Source organism: Pinus tabuliformis, chromosome 4_1 (genome assembly GCF_031772625.1).
Source record: "Pinus tabuliformis cultivar Carrire ecotype Pingquan chromosome 4_1, CPIR1, whole genome shotgun sequence".
Lineage (NCBI taxonomy): Eukaryota > Viridiplantae > Streptophyta > Pinopsida > Pinales > Pinaceae > Pinus > Pinus tabuliformis.
Window position 1 is genome coordinate 74,808,915 of NC_142303.1, and position 6,010 is coordinate 74,814,924.

A 6,010-nucleotide genomic window follows, 5' to 3' on the forward strand; every position below is an offset into this window, starting at 1 on the left:
GACCAAATGCAACAAATTTCGCTCTCGCAAAAAGTAACAAAAAATGAATTGGAAGCCATGATGAATGTTATGATAGATGGTATAAAAAAGGACATGGTAGTTTTGAATGATGGTTTAAAATCATACATGGAAGCAATGATGAATGTCAATATAGAAGGATTGAAATAAAGTTTGGCAAAGTTGCTAGAAGAAAGGCGTCCCAATGGTGACAAGGTAATCCATGAAAATCATGATGAAGACAAAAGAAATATCAATCACAATTTTAAAGGCTCCCATGTGGGGTTTAAGAACCACCACATTCCAAGATAGAGATGAGGAATTTTGATGGCAAGGATCTGGTAACTTGGATAGTACAGATGGAGCAATATTTTGATCTACAGGATGTGCAACCCTCACAAAAGGTACATATTGCATCTTTATATTTAGAACCCAATCAGTTTGTATGGTATATATGGCTTTGTTCTCGTAAACTACTTGTCACCTAATCAATTTTTATGAAATAAATGATATCACATTATGAAGATACAAAGAGCAACACCTTCTTTAGCCAATTGATAAATCTCAAACAAAATGGTTCAATGCTAGAGCACATCGAAGACTTCCAAAAATTGAATATTAGGGTAACCGATATTCCAGAGCAGCATAGGATTGATGTCTTCATAGGTACTTTAAAAGATAACATCCAACATGAGGTTTTCCTTTGGGAACCTAATTCCTTAGAGAAGGCATTCAGGGTGGCAAGAAAAGTTGAAATCAAAATTATGGCAACAAGGAAGTCTACCAATCATAACTATAAAGATGGAAGTGTTACTGGTCCTAGTCTTCCACAACCTACAAGGTTGACACCACAACAATTGGAGGAAAAAAGAGAAAAATGGCTTTGTCACAGTTGTGATAGAAACTACACTAAGGTCATAAGTGTGCTGAGAAGAAATTATTCTACATAGATTGTGAAGAGGATGAAGAAAAGGAACACGAAACATCAAAAGAGGAGGATATACACCAGGAATCAACCCCAGAGAAAGAAGAAATGAATCCGACCATATCTTGTAATGCATTGGTAGGAATTACCACTCCTCAAACTCTCAAGATAGAAGGACATATCAAGAAGAAAAAGGTAATAGTGTTGATTGATTCGGGTAGTACCCATAATTTTATTCATTGTAATATAGCAAAGGAATTAAATTGCTTCCTATATCTAGCACCAGAGTTTCAAGTGATGGTTGCAAATGGAGGAACCATAAATTTCTCTAGAAAGTTCCATAATATCAAGTTATCCATGGGATAATATGTGTTGAATAGTCCAATTCTTTCCATTCCAATGGGTGGTGCTAATGTTGTACTAGGAGTCTAATGGTTACAATCTTTGGGTAAGATAACTTTTAATTTTCAATAACTTTTCTTGAATTTTTTTTTTTGGAAGGAAAGGATGTTGAATTAAGGGGTATCACAGGGAAACCAAGAAAGATAATCATCTCTAATAGCATGTAAAAGCTTCTAAAGAAATAACAATGGGGCGTAATTACACAATTATGTTCTCTAGAGGTTCAAACATCGAAATCATCTATTGCTCCAGACCTCCAAAAAGTCTTGGACAGTCATTCCAAGGTATTTGAGACTCCCAAATGCCTCCCACCTATTCATGATCACGATCATGCTATTCATTTGATTCTAGGAAGTATTCCTCCAAACATCAGGCCTTACAAATATCCCTATGCCTAAAGGCGGGTATAATTCAACCTAGTGAAAGTTATTTCTCTACTCCAATAGTATCGGTGCACAAGAAGGATGGATCATGGCGCATGTGTCTAGAATATAGGGAGATCAAAAAGCTCACTATCAAAGATAAATTTCCCATTCTTTTCATTGATGAATTATTGGATCAATTACATGGAGCAATTTACTTCACCTAGTTAGATATTTGTTTAGGTTATCATCAAATAAGAATGAAGACTGATCAAGACATTCCAACAACATCATTTAGAACTCATGAAGGTCATTATGAATTTTTGGTCATGCCTTTTGGCCTTACCAATTCTCCCTTTACATTTCAAGGTTTGATGAATTCCATTTTCAAACCCACCCTTAGAAAATTTGTGTTAGTATTTTTTGGTGATATAATAATCTACAACAAGTCTTGGAAGGATCATGTTCACCATGTGGACAGGGTGCTCAAGCTATTAGAGGAGAAACAATTATATGCAAAAACCTCCAAATGTTTCTTTGGAGTACAAGAGGTGGAATATCCGGGTCATATTGTATCTCATGGGGGTGTTACGGTAGACCCTAACAAAATTAAATCCATTAAGGAATGGAAAATCCCCACATCCATAAAGCATCTGCGAGGATTTCTTGGGTTGACAGGGTATTATCACAAGTTTGTTAAGAAATATGGGAGAATAGCATTACCTCTAACAACATTACTGAAGAAAGATGCATTTTCTTGGACTCCAGAAGCAACTAAGGCCTTTGAGCATATTAAAGAGGCAATGTGCCAAGCACTAGTCTTAGCTACACCAAAATTCACAAAAACCTTTATGGTGGAATGTGATGACTTGGGAAATGGAATTGGTGCTATTTTAATGAAACAAGGAAGACTCATTTATTTTGAAAGTCGTCCAATCAAAGGAAAGTATTTACACAAAGTTGTTTATGAGAAGGAAATGTTGGCAATGCTACATGCACTTACGAAATGGTGACCTTACCTAATGCGAAGGCACTTCAAGGTAAAAGCAGATCATGGCAGTCTTAAATACTTTTTAGAACAAAGGTTATCTTCATAGGAACAACAAAAATGGGTCACAAAGATGTTCGGTTATGACTTTGAATTCATTTAGAAAAAAGGAAGCAAAATGTTGTTGCAAATGCACTCTCAAGAAAGGATGAGGATGTGGAAGCATTGCTTTGTGCCATTTCTATTATCCAACCAGATTGGATAACTGAAGTGAGGGATGAATGGAAGAATGAAAAAGAAGTGTGGGCATTCATTCAAAAGTTGCAGCAAGATCCTAGTACATATGATACATTTAGCTAGAAAAATGATGCATTATGGTACAAATATTGCTTATACCTTTGTAAGGATTCTCAACTCAAACAAAATATTCTTCTAGAATTGCACACCTCTCCCTTAGGAGGGCACTCAAGATTTTTAAAAACTTACCACAGGATTAAGAAGGAATTTTTTTGGGATGGCCTTAAAGTCAATATTCAAAAGTTTGTGGCAGAATGTTTGGTTTGCCAACAAAATAAAGTTGAGGCCATTAAGACATCGGGTCTGTTACAACCTTTATCCATTCCAAGTCAATGTTGGGAGGAGGTTTCAAAGGATTTTATCATAGGTTTATCCAAGTCCGAAGGAAAGAGTGTCATCATGGTGGTAGTTGATAGACTTACCAAGTATGCACACTTTTGTGCATTATCTCATCCATTTAAAGCCAATACAGTTGATACTGCATTTATGGAAACAATTCAAAAGCTACATGGAAACCCAAAGATTATTGTAAGTGACAGAGATCCTATTTTCACTGGGAATTTTTGGACAGAATTATTTTCTTGTCTGGGTACTCAATTAGCTCATAGCTCATCTTATCATCCTCAATTAGATGGAAAAATGAGATAGTAAACAAATGTTTGGAAGGATATATTCGTTGCTTTGTATCTAATAAACAAACACAATGGGTCAAATGGTTACCTATGGCTAAATGGTGGTATAACACTTCCTTCCATACTGTAGCAAAAATGACCCCATTTATGGCACTTTATGGATATCATCCACCATCCATCATGTCATATTTAAGAGAAAAATCTAAGGTTCAAGCAGTGGAAGATCACATAGAGCATCAACAACAAGTTCTCCAACTCTTAAAGGATAACCTCACTTTGGCGTAGAATAGAATGAAACAACATGCATATCAACATCACAGTGAAAGAAGTTTTGATGTAGGCGATTGGGTATTTTTAAGGCTACAAGCATACAAACAAATGTCCCTCAAGCAAGCTAAGAAGGATAATAAATTATCACTAAAGTATTATGGTCCTTACAAGGTGTTGCAAAAAAATGGTACTATGGCATACAAATTGGAGCTTCCTACATCTTCTAGAGTGCACCCAGTTTTCCATGTTTCATGCTTAAAGAAGGTTATAGGTGACAAGCTCCGAGTTCAAACAATATTTCCAGAACTTGACGAGGAAGGAAAAATCATATTGGAACCTTAAGCAATCATGGAAACAAGAACTCGACAGTTACGGAACCAATCAATTTCGAAGTATCTCATCAAGTGGAAGAACTTACACATGGAAGATTCCACATGGGATGATGAGAATTTTATACAAAAGCATCAAGAAATACTCAAGCATTGAGGACAACACTTTTTTTGAAGGAGAGGGGCATGTTAGTTCCCTATAATAAAGTGTATTCCCTTATTGTTATTAGTGTAGCCCCCTTATTGTTATTTTTGTGCCCCATAGAAGCCCACTATTCCCTCATTTTTATTAATGTAGCCCCCTTATTGTTATTGTTGTGCCCCATAGAAGCCCACTATTGTTATTGTGGTGCCCTTACATTATTATTGTTATGTCAGCTCTGATTATATTGTGACCCCTTAGACTTCTATATATAGAAATGAGGTTGTGTCATTTGAATCATCCAAGAATTTTTCATTTGTGTAATGTAAAGGAGGTTGCCCCCTCGAAGAGGCTGATTTTGAAGGCGTTGATCTATCTTTTCTTCTATTTTGTGAGCTGGTTGCATAATAGACCAAAGATGTGCACCCATTTAGGTTGAGGTTCCTCTCCCCAAGCTTTAGTCCACCGCACCAAATGCTCGCGTGGATCATCTTTTCCTGTGTATTTCTCTATCATATGGGTATTAGTGTACCCGAACCTTAGCTTCATCATTCGCCTGTATTCTTTCCAATCAGCGAAGCTGTCCTTATGTGTACCCCACCAACGGGTAGGCATAGCGCATAGTGCCATATCTAGCGCCTGGAACTGATGCTCTTTAGGAAACTTGTTGTGGGGAAAAATGCCTATGCAGGACGATCCTATCCACCTAAGGTGTGACAGTACCTTAGCAACAAACGAACACAGCTACTTCGGTTTCTTCCTTTATGAAATATGAAAGAGAGGAGATTGGTAGACTTACCGTTATCTTTCGGTTGTCCCTCGATCTAAATCCTCTCCTCTTTGTGTGTCCACAGCTACTTGCCTCTTCGCTTTTGCTCCCACAAGATCACAAGAGAACAGCTACCTGTGACAAGAGAACAGCTACATGCAACAAGAGAAGGACACAATACAAAGACAAATATACATATTCATAAATGATTCAGGATTAGAAGTAAATCAAATACACTAATGCAAATCATACAAAATACACCAGCATATAGGAAAGAACCAAGAAACTTTATTGATTGATAAACAAGGTTCAGGAAGAGATACAACCCATAAGGTTCCAACCCAGCATCTCCTTCCCAGCAGAATGGAATTCCTTCTTCAGCCCCTTTCAAAGCATAAACACCCAATGATCCAACCACAAACCAACATCAATTCTTTGCAAATACAATATTCCAGCCTCCTTAGACCTCATGAGAGAGCTCTATATATAGGAGTTTTGGAGAAAGGATGAGTCAGCTTGAGGCTGGCATGAAGCTGACTAGTGTCCTCTCCCACTTTAGTTCTTGAGTCCACTTGGAGATTCTTACTTCCACTTGGAGATTTGGAACCTCTTACTCATCACCAGTCGAATTCCCTGATCCAAGTGTCATTTTGGAAGCTTCCTGGGCATTGACACCTTGAGGAATGAGTCTGCCACTTGTCCAAGTATGCTCAGCGTAGGTGGCCTTCTTTGCAGTTGACATTCAGCGCAGGTACACATTGGAGCACTTGATATTCAGCGCAGATGCTCAGTGGAGCAGTTGACATGATCCAGAAATTGCTTGCTTTTGAGTGTTTTCAGGTGGAGAACTTTTTTAAACTGCTGTGGTTTGCTGGCCTTGTTCCTCTAGGGGTAGGA